The sequence below is a fragment of the Falco cherrug genome, chromosome 4, assembly GCF_023634085.1.
Source record: "Falco cherrug isolate bFalChe1 chromosome 4, bFalChe1.pri, whole genome shotgun sequence".
NCBI classification, from domain to species: Eukaryota; Metazoa; Chordata; class Aves; order Falconiformes; family Falconidae; genus Falco; species Falco cherrug.
In genome coordinates, this window is record NC_073700.1 from 103756767 (window position 1) to 103776898 (window position 20132).

General features: G+C 43.0%; 1 long non-coding RNA gene across 1 annotated transcript; it reads left to right on the forward strand.

Annotated features, from left to right (window-relative positions):
- Positions 1 to 930: 930 nt before the first annotated feature.
- On the forward strand, positions 931 to 18780 carry LOC114017715 (uncharacterized). Its single transcript, XR_008731998.1, has 3 exons — positions 931 to 1154; positions 18158 to 18244; positions 18376 to 18780. It is a non-coding gene; the product is annotated as an uncharacterized LOC114017715 (long non-coding RNA).
- Positions 18781 to 20132: the final 1352 nt, after the last annotated feature.

Here is a 20132-nt window from a genome sequence, read left to right on the forward strand (position 1 = left end):
GAAGTGCAAACATGAAGGGCAGTTGCAGTGATATGCAAGCTCCGACCCGCCAGAGAAGCATCCCGGTTACTAAAAAGCACGTTTTTAAGGAAATTGTCTCATGCAATGATTGTTATAAAATGTCTGTCTTTCTCTTCCAGCCTCTTTTAATTAAAATTTTAATAGTAGATTTCAGATTACTACACCATAAAGTTAATTGGGACTTTGTTCAACCAGCTACTATGCCATTAAGATCAGTGGTTTTCCTGGGATTGAATTTGTCTAGAAAAGAATTATTCACTGTGTTCTCAGAAGGAAGGATTGTATTTCAGTATTTTGCTAGAGAAGGCTGCTGAGGCAGAAAGATAACAGAGAGAGAGGAAGAGAGAATACATAGCATGCTGTGCAAATGATACAGTCTTCCTTTCTTCTCTGCATAATTCAGTTCTCACCAGATTTTAACAGGCAGGCTGCACTCAGATTGCCTTTCAGAAGCCGATGATTGGAAATGCCATCTCTCATGTATTTCCCTGCCACGGCTTCAAACATGGCAAATGATTCCCTCAGAACGGGGGCTCTGAATGGCTGCAAATCATTACTGTTCCTCCAGGTTTCCCCTCTGATCATTTTGCCATTTAGGGTTAAAGGAAACTGGTAAGCATCATAGTGTTTAAACAGTAACTAGCTGCTGAAGGTACAGGTTAATTAAGCTTATTGAGACTGGAGACACCAGCTCTTTTTGTCAGCACGTTTACACTGAGGTAAAGCTGGTGGGAAGCCGTCACCAATCTGTCCCACTAGGGCAGACCCAGTCATACTGGGGGCATTTCTATCTGTGCTCTGCGGGGATTTCTGCTCTTACGTACCCAGGCAGTAAAAATTACTTGGAGGGGAATTCTATTCCTCTTAGGCACAGCCCTGTTGATTACAGCCAGCATTACCACTGCCTTCTGGGAATTAAGTCAGTGCCTTTGCAAATTAAATCATGGGGAGGGTTGCTGGTTTTGTAACAGTTTTCAAGATCTGAAATGTGTTTCAGGCTTCATAGAAAGAAAACCACTGAGCCTTTCTTCATACACAGAGAATGGTGTGCCCGTGACCTTTTTTTCAGTGCAGAAGCTGAGGAGCTCAGCTAAGAACACAGACACAAATTGCCTGGGAGAGGAGCTCTGAAGGTAAGCTCTGCAAGGGGGAGGGAAGGTGGTCATAGGTCTCACGGGTCAGCAGTTGTCCCTAAAGGGAGACATAGGATTTTTTGGGTACCTGCAACCCAAAGCCCTGCCTGGCTACACAAAATTTGTAGCCTGCATAAGCCCAACACAGCAGCACAGTGAGTGTCCTGTGTACTCCTGAGCCATATTTCAAGTGCAGGTCTGAGCTGTAATCACCCCTTATGAAGTACCTGGGTGCAAGTCCTCCGTGCTGTGCAGAGATACAGGGACAGGAGGCATAAAGCCCAGGACTGCGCCAGCCCCTACCTCTGTGTTACCAGGACATGAGCAGCAGCCTAAGCTGTCATCACCTATCCCGTGCTTGTGGGAAGCACTGGGTGCCTGATGTCTGGTAGGGTGCCTCTAGAGAGACCCAGCATTACAGGCTGCGGAAGCACATGGATGAGCTAAAGAAATTATGACATATGGGCAATGGAGATTATAGGGCTTCTGCTCATGCACCAGCCCATATTGCTGTGCTCTGCGACTCCTTTACTGTGCATTCAGGTAATATTGTATTCTTGAGGATGTATAAATTCGGTTAGAAATGGAGAGATAAAGTCTGACATACAGCATCAGGTTCCTGAGGCATCTGCACCAGTACCCTGCTCTAGGACCAGCTGCTCTGAAAAAAAAAAAGCTCACAAAGCTCAGTAAGTGGCATGTAAGGGAATAAAATCCTTCCTATCTCCCCTCTCATAGAGACTCTGCTCTGCTTGAAGCTTGGCTGCGTTTAGAGACTATTCAGATTTTTTTTTTTCAGGGGAAGAGTTTTTGTGTAGCATTTAAAAGAGCAACTAATTAAACATTTTTATGACGTAAATTAACTTTTGCTTGTGTATGTTTGTATATTTTGTTGTGAAAATAAACATAAGCATCCTCCCACAGGTATTTACCTAGACATAGACCTATACACACACTATATATGTGCATATATATATAACATTCTCAGTTTTTCCCATAACTTACCATGGAAATCTTTATCTATCCCTGTCTTGGTATGCCCTCTCTTCCCCTCTCTCATATCGCTTCAATAAAAAGTTAAAATCTGAAGGAAGATAATAATGCTGTACAAACATCTGAAATGTGAAAAGCAAGAGAAAACCAGTTTTGCTTACCCAAAACTGTGAGGGTTGAAAGGAAGGCCTCATCAGCTTTGTGTAAAGAAGCAGAGATTCGGGTCAGGTATAAACCTTCCTCAGTGCTAAAGCAGATCAGGTTGTGGAATAAACTGCCTGAAAAGATCACTGAGTCACATCAAAGGAGGGATTGTGGAGCTGGAGGCTGTGGAAATTGCAGTGCCATTAGGATGCAGCTAAAGAGCCTCAGTGAGGCTGGGTCAGCCATCTGACCCCGCCACCTCCACTTTGGGGTCAGTTTTTATTTCATGCACAATTTAATGTGACTTCTTCCTTATCTGCATGTAACTAAACCTTGCTGTGCAGCTCCTGGTGTCCTTAGTGTAAAGTCTCAGGTTAGCGGTAAGCTTATCTAGCCTCCAGCAGACAGGGAGAGGAATGCCTCTGCCCTGGCTCCCTGGGCTGCACACTACCGGTCCCTCCCCATCACCCAGGAGCTAAGAAGCGGCAGGATGGCTCCCTCATGAGCAGGGGTGGTAGCAGGGGACAAGGGGGGAGTAACAGATGCTTTCTACAGCTGCAGCAGGTGAGACATGAGACCAGCACAGTGGTCACATGGAGCTGTGCCCTGTACCACTGCTGTCCATGTTGACCATCAGCTAATGAGCTGGAGAGAGCAAATAGCAGAGACGGGCAGAAAACAGGTGGCTTGGCATGGCTGTAAGCGTCCCAAGCACAAACACTGGTCGGTCACTGCTGTTTCTTGATGTCAGATTCACCACTTTACCAGGTGCCAGCAGCCAACGCCAGTGGGAGGAGGTGGTCAGACCCGCACTGGGTCAGGGAGCAGCCACTGCAGTGCGGTCTGCGTGCAAACAGCTGGTACTATCAGCTGCATGTGTTTATGCAGAGAGATACCTGTGTACCTGTGTTCCTTTCTTACTCTAACTTCCTTCAAATGGCTTTTTTTGCTGCATCTTTCTCACTTCCATGACAGTCCTGCATTCCCAGTGACGCTGGCAGGTGCTTATCACTGGGAGCAAGGGACAAAAGGTCTTCAGCCATGGTAACAGTATACAGTCATCCTACCCGAGCTATAGTATGATATCTTTTAATTGACTGGCCTTTTTGCAAGCATACACACATCACATTTCCACTGACTTCACTGAAGCTTCATGCCCCCCTCCAATATCGGCACTGCACAAGACCTAGGGCGCAATTCAGGCACCACAACAGACTGCTACAGCACACAGGAAATCTACACAGCATCTTGGAAGAGGAAGAAAAACCAAAACCACACTGAGTTTATCTGTCATGGGAATGCACAAAGCCAACATCTCCTTCTAGGTCCTTCTAGGACCCAAGCTAGGAAATACACTCTAACCAGTTAGAGCCAGGCACTGGGCAGGCTGGGAGGAGAGGGCTGTGTCTGGGTGCAGCTGTTGTCACCCCACCACAAGCTGGAACTGGGCACTCCATCGTGGCTGCCCCAGTGACACTGTTCCATCCCCAGTGCCAGGGAGTGCAGCTGGTGCCCATCCCGGGCAGGCTTTGAAAGCACGGGCAGGGAAGGGCGGGGGGGGGGGGGCTGTTTGCAGGCACCCCGTCCTCAGGGCTTCTGGCCCTCGTGCCTTGTGGCAGGATAGATGCAACATCTTTACCTCTCTCTGCTACGTGCCTGAGCTCCTCCACAGGGATTTGTGTGTGGATAGTGAAATCTGTATTTCTTCTCATGAATTACAGAGAAAATCTTGAACTGCTATCAGCTGGTCATCTTACCAAAGGTAACCAAAGTTGTGTGAGGGAATTATATGAAAGAAAGAGTTAATAACAAAGGCACGGGAGAATGGACTACTTAAAACTTGTAAATAACTAATTGTTTTAAGATGTGTCAACAAAGTTTTTCCAAACTATTGCCCAATATACTACGAACAGTTTAAGACAGAAGGTCTTGGAAGACTCCCCTGGTTTTTATCTCAAGTGTTTTACTACAGTGACAGACAGAAGGACAAGCCTTGCAGATTGAGTACGTCTGAAATGGAGGTTTGTAATGAAGACGGTGCCTTCCTAATCTGAGTCTCAGGTTGCTTCAAGCTTCTTTGGGAAAGCTACCAACGTATACATAGTCAATAAAGATGGAGTAGAAGGTGGTAATCTGCAGTTTATCATTATCGTATGATATGTAGTCAATAAAGATGGAGTAGAAGGTGGTAACCTGCAGTTTATCATTATCGTATGATATGTGCGTGCGTTGCTGGGTGCTGTCCTTCCGCTTAGGGATGTGTTGGTATTACTCCTAGGCTGGCCATTCAGCAACTCTAATCCTGGAGAGATTTCCCCGTTTGGCTTGCATTGTATTTGCATGAGCTTTCATCATTTTATCAAAAGAAAAGAAATTGCTGATAAGAATATTATTTGAAAGGAGGTTCCAAACATTTTTCCGAGAAGTAGGCTGCGCTAAAAACAAATGCCTATCTATGTACATGCATAGCATGAGGGTTATCACCTCAGGAAAGTAGTATATAATGCAGTTAAGTGTGTGTAGCGCTGTTCCACACCTCTATGTGCCACTGTGGGAATTAGCTTCCTTTCCCCTATAAACTCCTCACTGTGCTGGCAAGAAAGGATCTGGAAGGCAGCTGCAGGCACTAAATGAGTTGCACAACAGCCATTGCCCACACTCCACTGGGCTGCAGAGACTTTCTATTTTCATATTTTCAGCTTTTCACTCCGGTAAACACATTAAAACCCAAAGACGATTGACTTGCCATAGACAATCACAACCTCACTTGGGCATAGTTGTGTGCCTTTCCTATTTACCCTACCTTGTCTTAGGGGGAATATCTCTCGCCAGTGGAGAGCAGGACCGAGTCTGTCATTAATATTCTTTAGTAGAATCATGTGCTGTTCTCCTGCTAAAGAAAACCCGAAGTCACACAATCACCCAGAAAACAAAAAGAAAACATAATTTATGGATCTCTTGTCAGGCTGTACTAATTATAGGCTGTTGCCTTCTGCTCAGACTCAGAAAGAGTAGTGAGCATAAATATTCAAGTGAAACAAGCGTGCAATGTCATGTATGCTTTTGTGGTTAAAAGGTTACTTTTAAAAGCTGAAGTAAGCATATGTTCTGTCTGTGAATATGAAGCAGAGCAGTACATCATAATTCCAGCTGAGAATCCAACCAAGAACCCCCAGTCAGGTGTTACCTGAATGAAACACCTTCTATATTATGCTTGAGATCACTTTCAGCACCTGTAGCTACAGATCTGTGCCTGCCAAGTTTCCCTTTGCTTGAGGAGTAATTGAATTGTTCCCACCTTCCTGGAGATAGACTTGCAGGTCCAATAAATTACAGGGACCAGCAGGTAATTAGAGAGATAAATGCTGTCATTTACAATTGAATCCATTTAACCTACAATCTTACACTTAAAGCTGACTGGGCATTAGAAAGGGGGATGTGGACTCACGGGCTGTTTAGAAGCACCGGGTCCATGGTGCCTGACTAGGTCTGAAGTGACATAACTTATTTTCCCTTCTATTTCTTACTGTCATGCTTTGTATCAGCCCCTTGCATGTCTCCCATTTTAATTTGGCAGTGACTGAATCACTCTTCTTATCCCCTGCTAGATAGTTCATCTGTGTCTTCCATTCTCTAGCCAAAACCTTTTCTTTTTTCCTCCCTGTAATTTGAAAAACGTCTCATCTCGTGTTTTTCTGCTCTAGAAGATGAGTTTGGTTAGGAAGTCACAGGTCCCGAAGCTTGAATACACATACAAGTACATTCGCACTAAAGGTTAGACATTCACGTCATCCAGTTTTCTAGCCTGGGGTGCTGGATAGCCAATATGTGCAATAGCTAAACAGCAGCCTTATTTTTTGTAAAGGTTACATTGCTTTTAGCTTATCTATATGATGTTGGACATAGCGTTACTGGCATTTCATGACATCAGGGTTACCTTTATTCTGACAACAGTACAGAAATACCCATAAGCTACAACATGATTTAAGCTCTTTATGATGGTTATGCTTAAGGCAGCCCTGTAGAAAAATGGAGATTTAACTTCAGTCAAAAGAGTAAACTTTTTTCAGGTCTGTGGCATAAATCTGAGCTCTCTGCCCATTCCTTTCTACCTCTTCCCAGTCATTTAGCTCAGTCTGAAAAAATGCCAGGCTACTTTCAATATGAGATAACCATAAGCTTTTTATGTCATATTTTAGGAATTTTTTTTTGTTGAACTGAGAGAAAGCAACATAGAAGGTAGAACACTTCTTCAGTTGTAAACTAGAGGAGGAAAAAGTTTCTCCCTGTGTGAAAACACATCTTTCTTAAACCCATCCAAATGGGTAAAGAAGAACACCCCCCACCCCCCACCCCACTCCCTGAGAAAAAAAAACAACCCACCAAAAACCCACAACCCCAAACAAAAGAATGAAAAGAGCCAGAAAGCAGGTGAGATTCTGTCTCTTATCTGTGTCTCTGGGAACAACAACCAAAAAAGAAGATTTTTTTTTTTTTTTTTTACTTAAAATAATATCTAGTTCAGTAAAAAATTTGAATGTTGGATCAGTTATCAACACACTGATTCAGGCCTACTCTTTGAACCACATCTGGAGGGCAGTTGAAGGCCTGTTAAATCTGATGAGTTGAACATTTCTACACGCTAACTTCTAAACTAAGCTGCTTTTATCCATGCACCAGTGACAGCTTCAGATTACACAAGCAGGACACTGCAATCTATAGGGTTCAGAAAAGGCTTGGTGTTTCAAGGCTTTCAGCCCCTTTCTTCCTGCTTCACAGATTATGGGTCATTTGAGAACCAAGGAGATCTGTGGAGGTGAAGCAGAGAAATTTGGCATTAATGTGTCACTGCACATGAGAGAACAGTTGTTTGTTTCGATGTCGTACAAAAAACCAGTGCAGATGACAAGAGTATTTCCTCCCCTGGAATTCACCAAGGCTTTTGGCAAGAAACATACAGAAAAGGACAGACTGTTGGACAAGATGAAACGTAGTAGTCAAAGAAACCACAGCTTTGACTGAGTTGTCAGAAGTGAGATGCTGACGTGGTTTTATTTGATATGAAATGGACTGAAAAATAAGCATTTGCCTACTGAAAGTGAGGCTGAGGAACAGCACCTAAAATTGTTTGAAGATGGGACTACAAGAAGATTTGCATATTATTACGGTCAGGTCAGGTAGCTGGACTCACAACACAATGCTAGGAAGCGTTAATCGGTGCAGCAGTAGAGGTTCTCCTGTGGGGTTCCTGGTGGACAAGCAGCTGAACATGAGTCAGTGTTGTGCTCAAGGCAAATAGGATCTTGGGCTGTGTCTGCAGGGACATTACTAGCAGAGATAGAAATGTGATTATCCCACTCTATTTCATGCTTCTCAGGCTGCTCCTGGAGTCCTGTGTCCAGTTCTGGTCCCTCCAGTTCAAGACAGACATGGACAAACTGGAGAGGGTCCAAAGGACCCTACAGAAGAGAAGGCTGAGGGGGGACCTCATCACCATCATAATATTCCAGTACTTGAAGGGTGGCTACAAAGAGAACACAGGTTCCCTCTTCACAAGGAGCCACGTGGAGAAGACAAGGGGCAACGGGTACGAGTTGCACTGGGAGAGGTTTCATCTCAACATATGATTTTTTTTTTTTTTTTTTTTCACAGTAAGAACAATTATTCACTGTACCAACCTCCTCAGGAACGTGGTAGAGTCATCATCGCTGGAGGTTTTCAAAATGTGATTGGACAGGGTGCTAGATAATCTCATCTAGGGTCCCTTTCCCATGAAAGGTTGGACCAGATGAACTTCTGAAGTCCCTTCCAACCTGGGTGATTCTATGATTCTAATTTAGAATAATATTTCTATGCAAGGATATTTATTGTGAAGAAGAGCATTTCAATACCTAAGGAAAGTTTATTTTGCTGTAGAACTGGAGGAGGGAGGGGTTAACATGAAGAAATTCACAGTCACAGCTGGAAATAGAAAAGGGAAAGGTTTAGGTTAGACATCAAGAGAAGTACCAAACCTGGTATACGACACTGATGTGTTAAATAGTTCCTTAGAAAATGTAGAAACAGATGTTGCAAAGAAACGTAAGGAGAGAACGCCTCAGGAGTTAATACCACTGAATATATCTGTCTGGTTGTGCCTGTTTGGGTACAAAGAGAGAAGACACAAGTGGTTCTTTGCACCCCTTGTCCTACTGTCTGGTACCAACATGGTAAGAGGGATTCAGCCATCTTGCTATACTGTGTGACAGGTTAACCAGGGACACCCTTATGTTCATGAAGCTATCACTTTAATATCACTGGGAGGTGCCTCCACTGCTGTTAGGAAACAGCTTGCTTTACATTTCAACTCTATCTATGAAGATGTTGCTTGGACATTAAATAGAAATATGGTACCTTTGTAAAAAAAAAAAAAAAAAAAAAACTAGCTCATTGGTTTTGGCAATTTTGTGTTGGCAGAATAGCATAAGGAACGTATTGCCGGAAAAGGGAAGAAAAGAGCTCATGAACCCTCAAGGGATAAGTGAAAAATATTCTCCCTCTTGGTGAATAAACAATGGTTTATTCCTTGACAAGGAACATACGTTCATTTTCTTTTCTCTATATTTTTCCTGTTGAGTGAGTGGGCAGGCTGTGATAAGGGGTATCTGATTTGACATTACACGTATTTATGACCTACAAAGCTTTATGTAGACCAAAAAAGGGGGGTGGGAGTGGGTGCAGGAAAGAGAGACAGACAGAGATGGCTTAACAGTTGAATGTAGACCTAAGAGCCAAGAAATCTCCAGGACTAATTGTACTGCTACTCCCAATTTATGGGGTGGCCTTGGACACTGTTAAAACTTAGCAAGTGTTTTGAGTTTGAGAGCTATGTGTTAGTATTAAGATGGCATAACGAGGCTTTAGTTAGGGTAAAATAGGCTAGTTCTCTGCTGAGACAGAGTAACTATTGTAGATGTGAATATACAAATACACTACCAAAGCTGAAAAGAAACCTATTGATCCCTCTGACATGAAATCTTGAGAATGGGCCATAAAACAGTTTCAGTAAGTAAGTATTTCACTAGAGATTGTATATGTTTTTGTATGTGCCATTGTTGCCATCAAAGGTGAATATACTTTGATTCATTTTAATTTATAATTCTGACTGAAAAGATTGTTTTCATTCCAGTGCAATTCATATAAACCAATACATTCTCAAGACAGGGGTGGAAACTTGGCAGTATTTCCTTTCCACACGAGTGCTAAGCCAGCTTTGACATTTTATACATTTTTAATTAAATCACCATGATCTTTGCAGGCTAGTGTTTGGTCTGACAGGTTTTTAAAGCTTGAAATTAAAAGGTAAATTATTTTAACAAATGTGCACAAAGATTAAAAAATTAATCCCTTCAGTGTTGAGACTGCATTGTCTGTTATCTTTGTTTTAGGTAAAACAGATGTTTCATATTGCAAATGATGCATGAATAGGACTTCCCCAATGTGATGCAAATGGATTGTTGAAACCGGCATTGTACAGACTAAAAGAGCTTGATGCTACTAGAAACTTCCTGGACAAACATCAGTAATGAACATGTTATTTGGTTACGTTTCACCACCTTCTAAAAAGCAAAGCACGCTCAGAAAGAAATCACTAGAGAGAAAGTAGTCCATTCAGTGACTGATTGTTTCAAGGAGAATAACTAGCCTAATAAGTCAGCTCCTGGTCCTGCTGCTAATTCCAGTCATCACCTCTGGCAAGTGCATTCACTCAACCTCTCTGGGCCAGCCACTGTAATATGAGGGTCACAGTCTCCCACTGTTTATCATCTGTCTCATGTATTCAAACCATCCATGTCTGGGGCAGGTATTTTTTTCCAGCAGCTGGCACAACCGATGCACACTGCTGTAATCCAGAAATCAGTAGCATCTGAGGAGCAATATCTCCCTGAGTTAGAAAGATCTTCCACATGCACTGGATTGTGTGGAATAGACCTGTAAGCTCTTATAACAAAAAACCATTGTTTCGTTTGAGCAGACTGTTTCACCTCACTGTGTCCATGACAATGTATTTCCTTGAAGTACATCATTACCAGTGTAAGCAATTGAGAATCAGGTCTAAATTAGCCTCCGTGTTCCCAGTTTAGAAGAGGACTTGATGAACTTTCAGTCTGTTCCTACAACCGTCAATATTTGTGTTTCAGTGACTAGAATGAAATACATTCCTAGGCTGGTAGTGTACTGACCAGATTTACATACTGTTTTCAGCGACTGATTCTTCCCAGCTTTTCCTCCTTTAGAGGAGGAAAATTCAGATTTATGTCAACAAACCCGTATGCAAGAAAGGGCTCTTGTCCTTAATCATTGTATTAAAAGTGCACAACTGCCTTGCTTTAAAATGGAGCACTCCAGCCACAGCGTCACCAGCTTCTCTTTTTGTGTGTGTGTGTGTGTGTTTTCTTTCATTGAGTATTACAGATCACAGAATGTATGGTGTCAGTTTTGCAAAATAATTAAATGAGTTATTTGGGTATTTGGGCCTGGTGACCTCAGTATGAAATGCTGGGGAGAGCAACTGCAACAGGTTCAGCTGTAGGACAGGAAAAACGCTCATGATAAATAAGTTCCCTCAGCTTTTGCTTGTCCTTTTAGTTGCTCACCAAACAATTCTGATCAAAAGGTTAATTTTCCTGTCTTTATTGAACCTATCCCACATGTACCCTGACACAGTCAAGATTTGCCTCTCGCTGTTAAGTCTTATAATTGATCACCAATTCCCTCCTGGAATCCTTTCCTCTTCCCTATTCAAAATTACATTGCCAAAGAACACAAAAACCTCTGCCTTCGCATGATTTCCCACAGACTTGCTGAATTTCAACCCTGTCTGCTGTGCGGCTGGATTCAGAGCACATAGGCAGAAAGGCCCAAGATGGACCCTACCAGGAAGAATTTAAAAGGCCTTGGCAAAGCAAGGTGACATCCAGGATCACCAGTTGGGAAGGACAGAGAAGGCTTGTGCAGGACTGAGAAAGGAGCACGACAGAGCAGGTGGAAGAAGGTGGTGAAATTATAAGAACAAACAGAAGTTTGAAAAGCCATAGAGGTTTGCCTGATTTTAGTAGTTCAACATTACACATCCTGTTCTCTCCATGAGCTCGCAGGGGTACCCAGTTCCTCTTTTTATGCCACACTGGGCACACTTACTGGTGCATATGTTTCAGAGCTCACCAAAATGGAGACCATGACAGGAGGTTTGCTCCTTGCCTAATAGGCAAGTCTGGTCTCAAAGAGGGCTATTTGGCTGTTGTAGCGAGTGATGCAGGCAAACACCATAAAATGAAACGCTGAGTATTCTATGTGTGGAATCATACCCATTTTCACAACATCTAGAATTATTCCCCTGACTTTCCAGGGCTCCTTAGCCTAAATGCTCCGTGAAGTCTGTGAGCAACTAACAGTCAGTGCTTTTCTGGAGTGGGAAGAGAATGTACATTTTTGCATCTGTTTGTGTGGCTTCTGGGACTTTTCCTGCTTTTAACATTCTCTGGCGATGCCTCATGCTGAGTCTGCCTTTGGCCGCAGCCACTGCACCAAGGGACCATGCAAGCAGAATAAATAACGAGGCAGTGCTGAGAGGCTTTCCTTGATACAAATTGCTGTAGGTTGGGAAGAGAAGGCATATTTTCTTAGCACACAAAAGGCCCCCACGGCTGCTGCTGTAGGAAACTGATCCACTGTTGTTGCTTTCTGTTCTGGGAAAGGATGGAAGAGCTTTTTGATATTCTTTGGTTTCTGCTGTATAGTCTGCCACAGCAGTCAGCATTAGCAAAACCAGACCCGTTCTCATCTGTTCAAAATATCGCTATTATTTCTGAATGCTGATTACTCAGGCAGACTGCAAGGCAGAGCTGTGTGAGTTTCAAAAGCAGGGCGACAAATTTTGTACTGAAGTGGCAATGACACAGAAAAAGGAGGCAGGGTACAAGCACTTAAGGGACCTGGAGAAGCTGTGGAGAAAAAGGGTTGTGGCTGAACGACAGCAGTTAGCTGAAGGAAGCATTTACTCAGCACTTGTGAGATCCCATCTGAAGTACTGAGTCCAACTGTCATTTCCCCCCCCCCCCCCCCCCCCCCAAATACAAGAAAGGCACTAGTGATGAGTCCAGTAGAGGGCTTGCAAGATGATCAGAGCAGGAGCACTTGCCCGGTGAGGAGAGGCTGAGAGAGGGGCTTCCTCCAACAGAAGATGTGATGGCTTTGGAGAGACTTAACAGCAGATGTCTGATGCCTATAAGGAGGTCACTGGAAAGATGGAGCTAGGCTGTGATAGTGGGGCATGGCAGCTGGATGATAGACAGTCAGTTTCCAACTAGATATAAAGGAAAAAAACATTCACTGCAAGGACAGTCAGGCAGCAGAATAGGATGCCCAGAGAGGTTGTTCAGTCAATCTCCATCCTGGGAGGCTTTTCAAGACCCAACAAGATAAATCCTCAAGCAGCCTGGTCCGGGTTGAAAGGTGACCTTGCTTTGAGCAAGGGCTTGGACTAGAGACCTGCTGATCCTTCCCACACAAGCTACTCTGTCATCCTCATTACCAGTTGCCCCATCATGCTAGATGTAATGGCAGCTCTGCACAGGTCATCTCAGTCATCACCCAGATTTTGCAGCCACTACACTAATGCCTAACCTCAACAGGCAACTTATTCAAGCCTCCAGTCTCTAGGATCCTTGCAATATTTTTGTTCTTTTCTTATGAGGCAAACCTTGGAAAGATGACCTCACTGTCTTCAGTAGAGTCACAGCAGTTCAGGGCTGCAGAGAGCTTGAAACAATGGTTTCAACCCAGAAGTCCTCCTTACTTGTGGTATACCAAGCCTGAAACCTCCTGCTCTGAAGGTGTTGGTCCTCTTAAGGGTAGATTGGTGTCAGGTGCTCTACATGGCTTGGATGGGCCAGCAAAGCCAAAGATTGGAGTGCCAGGAGTGGTCTGAGATGCCTTTTTTTCTCACATTGTGACAGAGGAGATTTCGTTAACCTTTTTACCCCCTCTGGCTTGCTCTTATTATACAGATATAATCGTTACCTGCTTTAAACCTCCTAATGTAATACAGAAGTAAATCTAAGCCACAGAGTTAGTGCTATGTATCAGTGTTAAAGAGGGGAAAAAAAACAGCTATCAGTTAGAATTTAAGTACACACGAAGGTAAAGAAATTACAGAAAATACGTCTGTCAGGTTTAGGACAAGAAGGACTATTTAAGCCATAGTACAAACAAAAGAAATTTAAATAAAAGACTGCGTTTGCAAGGTGAAAACAGGACCGTTCATAACTGCAACCGAGAAAAGATGTCAGTAGATATTTCTGTTCTGTACTCAGAGAAAAGGAGGTGATATGCCTATGCCACCTTAAATGTTTTCCAGTCCATTAGAAAGCAGGGAAGGTGCTACCATTTCTTTAAGATTATTGTTTATAAAGCACCAAACCTGGGTAACTTGCATCAAGAGATACAGACAATTACTTCAATCTTCTGGTGATGGTACAGTAAAAAGGAAAAATGGGTTAATATAGGCAATCACCTTGCTAGCCTGATGCTACCCTTGCAAAATAATGGAAAAACTGAAACAAGGTTTAATTAATAAAGACGTAAATAGATATAAAATGTGTGAATATAATTTCATGACAGTCAATATTATGCTATTAAAAAAAAAGTCTTGTCAGAACAGCCTGATTTTATTGGGAATTACATGTTTGGCTGATACACAGTGTTGTGTAGACATAAAAGATTTCTGTGGTTTAATGTGTTCTGTTTGCTGCCATAGGATAATCTGAGTTTTTAAAAAATGAGCAACTGCATGGCAAGGTTGCAAAAATGAGCAATTAGTGTCAATAAAGCTTGGATAAGATGAATTTAGAACTTGCTAAATGGCAGATTGCAAAGCTGTTGCTAACGTAAAATGTTCTCTGAATGAGTCTGTTTCTAGTGGCATCCCATGGTGGTGGTATGTACTAAAACCAATGTTGACCAACCAATTCCCTCATAATCCTGTTGATTTAAAACAAATCTGTGAATATCACATATGCTAGTGGAATAGAAATAATGAGGACATGACAACTATATGAAATTGTGATTGAGCGTATGTAGTCTAATCAAATAAAGCTTTTTAATACGGCTGGGTCACACAAGCATAGACTGTAGGCTATATCTGCAGAGTTGGGGAAGCAGCGATGCTGAGCAGAGTCTCGGGGCTGCCACAGTGCAAACAGAGTCCCACTGTGATGTTCTGGCAATACAAGCAAACCTAATGCCTAGCTACATAAACGTGAGAAAAACAAGTAGGAGCAGGGAAGCAATTTCACTGGAACTGGAATATTGCATGAAATTCTGATGCTGGCATCTTGAACTAGATGTTGGAAAATAAAAAAGGTGCAGAGATTATTTGAAGCCTGAGGAGTCTGAGAAAATGTTTTATTCTGAGAGGACTTAATCTATTTATTGTGAAGTGGCTTTATAGCAGCTGAAGTAGGGAAAAAGAGAAGGTAGGGCACACAGATACCTTAATCTAGTGAGAAGAGTTCAACAAGAAACAAGAACAGGGGGTGAGCAAGCTCAAATGATGGAAGCTAGAAAAAGCTGTAATAGAAGATGCATTTTTTTTTTTTTTAACAGTGGTGGTATCAATCTGTCAAAGAAATTACAAGAAGGGATAGAGGTGAATCTGTTTCTAGATCTTCATCTCTGGAAAGAAGGAAATACTTTGAAAAACAGGTTTTAGTAAGCCAGAGGTCACTTGTTGTGGTAGAGGGAAGACTCCTTTAAGCATTAAGTTAATTAAACAGAGAAGAGCTACTCTGTGATTGTCCCTTCTATTACCCCTTACATCTCTTGGACGTGTCCAATGGATGGGCTTATACGGGTAATTTAATGCTTGTGATTATGTTTTTGGTTTAACTGCCTATAGGGTTTAGACCCAGCTGTGAGGCTGGCTGTGTTCTAGCAACACTGGTCATATTCATCCTTTTTGCTGCACGCTGTGTGGTTATCACAGTCCCTTTCTGAAATTAAGAGAGGCACGTGTGTCTGTTCCCAGGGTCTCCTTTGTATAGGGAAAAGCCACCAGGAAAATATCCTGCAAATAGAAATTTGTTTTCTGGAAGCTGAAAGAAACAATTAGGGAAAGAGGTATGAGCCACTGCATTTTCTCCCTGGAAGGATCCCTGTTTGTATTACTGAGACAGGCCTTCTTGCAGCCACGTCCAGCTGACAGGAAAGTTATGTATGTACCAAATAACAACAAACATAAATAAAATGAGCCTTTAGAGCTACACTTACTGTACTTGACTTACCTTTATTGATGCAGCGGGATGCAAACTGCATTTCCAGTAGCAACAGCTGATGAACCTCTAGGCCAGCCAGGAAAGACTGTTTCAGACTGGGGACAGCAAATTTAAACTGTTCCCAGGTGCTCCAAAATAACCTCTCAAGGGGACATATTTACAAGAGGGCAGGCAGAGCCAGCACCACTACAGATGTTACTCAGCTGAAGTGCATTTTTGGAGTGGCACTTCATCTGCCTGAATAAAATGGGGATGGGAGTCATCTACCTAAATGTAGGTCACCTGGGCTGCCTGGTGACTGACCAATAGTGGATAGAGCTCAGCCCACCCTAAAATAGACTTCTAAAATAAGGCAGGGGTGTGCTCCCTGAAAGTGCCTCTTTCTCTCTCTGTATGGGGAGTTTGCTAAGTAGCTTAACTACAGGCTACTGTGCTGCAGATGTCTGCTTTCATTAGCTTTTTGGGGTCTTACAACCAACTCAATTTCTGCCATCTGTCAGTGCTGGGAAAAGGTCCTGATGGGCCACAGTCACACTCATTGTGTGCCATGAAAAGAAGCAGATGTGATTTCATTGTCTTCCACATGCACAAAACGCACGTTCACACTGGCTGATGAGCACTTAGTGCAAGCAGTGCAGGGAGGCAGTCCAGGCTCTGATCATCCAGCCTTTGTTAGCAATCTTTGGACACCACTTGTAAGTGAGTGAAAGTAATTTCTGATTTTTTCCCCTGCTGATTACAAATGAGGATTGATCTAGCATTGATACATAAGGCAACAGGCTCATTCCACTTATTAAGTGAGGGCAAACCAAGAAAGCCAGTTTGAACTTTGCACCAGAGGCACATGGATAATATGGTGGTATGGTTTCGCTGTGCTTCCTGATTATAGACTGCATTGTAAAATTAAGGGAGGGCTGCTACATTGCCAGAACCAAAGTGTCACCAGCCGCATTATCAGATGGCTGAAGGAGGAGCAATGGGCTGGGTCCTATTGCAGCTCAGTGCCAGGAGGTGACAACGGCATTACTGGAAAATTCACACAAAGCTCTGGTACTATCTGTGCTTTGTGAGATGCAGTGCTATTTTTGAAAGCCATAAAACTAGTCAAGTGTCTTGAAAGCATCTCATTTCATTCATTGGGAAAAAATACCCTCTCCATCAGAGATGGACTGTGAAGCGGTATAACAGAAGCCAAGATTAATCCAAGATTCCTGGCATTTGTAGGAGTTGGATAAAATTTTATTTGTATGAGACTATTCCTTTGCAAATTGAAGACTGTAGTTACAATGTGATGGAAAAGAGGAGGGGAATTTGCACTTGACTAACAGAGCATAATCTGATACCAAAGCAAAGCCTGGGACTTGCAGATTTACGCAGTTCAAATGAATGATAAACTGCCTCTTAAAATGACAACAGTGCTTGAAATGGGCTAACAAATGAGTTGCCATGTAAATAATGGCACTGCTGGTGACATCAGAAGCCGTTCTTTGAGAAACTTCAAAGAAAAACAGAACACTAACGAATTTCTACGTGAAAGAGGACCTTAGTTTCCTAGTACAGAAGTAACACATGGCCAAAAATATATATTTTTCTCTTTCTAACCTACACCTTCCACCTTCCATAGTGATTCTTGCTTTCACCTCTTGGCTAAAACCAAATTAAGAGTGAGTTGTAAATAGCCTTTTCTGTTGTCACATGCCACATGGACAAGGAGATGCTGAATGAGCACTATGCTTAAAAATGTCCATCTACTGAGACTAGGTACAGAAGATGCATGATAGAAATGACCTAAGCAGATGCATTGTTCCTGTAGTGAAATAAAACCTGCAGCAGTCCTACTAGAGGGAAGTATCCTGTTGGTGGTATCGAATAAAAGGGGATGACTATATATGACAATACAGTATGTCTAACAGAAATGTGAAACAGGCCCCTTTGACCCACACTCTGTAAAGTGAGACCCAGGCAGCAGGCGATGGAGGGTACACACAGGCAAGTCAGCAGTGACGTGCAGGATCTATTCCAGTGGAAGTAGATATTGGACTGGGCCTTGTCACATGCAAGCACAACTGATCAATCAAAATTGCACTGTTGTAAACTGTGGAAATTGCTAATGCCACTCAGTTCCATGGCCTTTACTATTTGAGTTTATTCCCAAATGCATTTGCTAGAGCCAAGATGCTGCTTACATGTCAGTAGGAAAAAAGGTAAGACCTTTTTCCCTGGGAATTGGTTTACTTTTAGTTCAGTGCTAGGTTAACGGTTGGACTTTATGATCTTAAAGGTCTTTTCCAGCCTAAACAATTCTAAGATTCTATGTTCCCAAAGCCCTGCTCTGTGTGATTTGCTCCTCTGCCATTTGCCCTTAGTTTATTCTTCTCTCTTCCCAACTTTTGCAGTGTTATTGCTGTGAGATTCCCACTGTGATCATACCCGATATTATCCTGTCTGGTTTATCTTCCTGACTGCCAGTCACAGGAAATTCTCACATGAAGGAGGATTTGTGAAGAGACCGTCATCTCTGCATGTTGACTCTGACTTGTTCCTGTTTTTCAGTTCCTGCCACAGCTCCTTGCTGCTCAGTCTCAGTTGTCTGCTGAATGTAAGCTGCATCTTCCATCTCCCCCTGCTCCTTGACTGAAGGTACCTTCAAAGCTGTCACTCAGCATATAGCAAGGGAGACAGCTCCATCTTACTACTGTCCTATTACTCTAAAAAGCAATAGCTCTGTGTCTAAAGTTTTCTTCTCTTTTATGTCAATTCTTCTTTTGTAGTTTGAGGTGAGATCCTTGTTTCTCAGCCCACCTTTGGACCCTGGGGCTTGGAGAGAATTAACATTGCTATCACCTTTCCCTCAGCCACCAAAGTCATCTGTGCCTTGATCTGGAAAATGTATGTTCTCTATCCTGGTCAAATGCAGCAAATGCCTTAAGCCTGATGGTAAGTGCGTGTCCATTCCCGTTGAAGTAAGAGCTTGGATGCAGCTGTCCGAGGATTCACCATCCTTCCCCCACATCTCTCTCTTTCCACCATGAGACTCCAGAAAGTGCCAGGTTTTACTGCAGACCCACCCCTAGCCTGTGGTTTCTCTTAGGTCAGCTGGGCTGTCTCTCCTGCTCCTCCGTTTAAACCCCATTTGTTTCACCAAAGCGTTTGTTAGCATGAGTCAAATAAACCATTTTGACACCTTCTTCAGTCTATTTCTCATTGAAGAAACCTCTTTTATCCTTCTAAAAAGTAGAAGCCACAAGTATCCTTTCAGTTCCTAATACTGCGGCCCTCGCTAGCAGCAGCTTCCTCAGAGCCGGTGGCATTTTTCAGTGTGGACGTGAGGGGACAACTGTGCTCCTGGAGATCATATGGCTTGCAGCCAAGGTGTGCAGATTCCCCTCCCAGATCCACTTGCATGCTGAATCATCCATTACAGGGGGCTGGGAGTTAAGTAGCAAGGGGCAAAAACCTTGCTTAGTGAGGTGCTCTGTGAACAAATTTTCCCCTGAAATAAAATGGAGAAAATGCTGAAATGTGAAATGATCCTCGCTGATCCTACAGGGTTTCACAGTGTAGCTGGGCTTTATTTTTAGGTTTCTGTGTCTTTTTTTGGCCATTTATTATTTATCTCACAGCTTGGGAGAGGTCACTCTTGCTCGTCACTCTCCAAACTTTCAGGTAGTCAAAGGCTTCAGAAGCTCATGCCTTTCCCTGCTTCGATTAGGTATGGTCCAATAAGCCTGACTAATGCTGGCAGGATCCCAAAGCCTGGTTTGCTAGAAAATAAGCCTAATGCCCATTATTTTATCCTCAAGGTACTTCAGGTTTCCAGACAACTTTCAAATTTGAGATTAGGAGGCACGAACAAGCCAGCTGATTAATTACAAGAGGTATTTCATACATCAGATTCCATTTTTCATCTGCAAAGGAAGAGGGCAACCTCCTGATCTGCCAGAAGTGTGTGTGTTTGCTCATGTGGCTGCTTAGCATGGGAGCAGGCTGCTCTCTCTTTAAAAATTCTGTTAACAAAGAGGAAAGATTTCCCAGTATTTTCTTCACGTGCATAAAAGAGAGTTACACATTAAAATCGCAAGCGTCTTGTTCCCTTGTGTGTGTGCATGGGGAGAAGTGACACCCCCTTTTCTTTAGTGGGAGCTAAGCTCTTCTACCCCAGCCTAGAAAATCAGCTTTGGATTTTTGGTGTCAGTAAGTGTGCCACATCTGCCACAGCACGGACGGCAGAATTCAAGGTGGACTTAGAAGCATTTGCATTTTCTGGTATTTGTGACCTGCATGAAAGATGGATGATTTGTGGTACACTCTGAGAAATTAGCTAGCCTTTAGAAGGAAGTTTACTTTTCCTCTCTAGTCTTTAACTGGACAGCAAAGACTTAGTTCATTACCTGGGGATCTCCAAAATAAAACATTTTGAGCCCATATGCAGAAAGGCAGGAAAGTTCAAACTCCACCCCCCACTCCCCCCTTTTTTTTCCATAGCAGGTTCTTCCCTACTTGCAAGCACTGAGCCCCTACTGAGTTG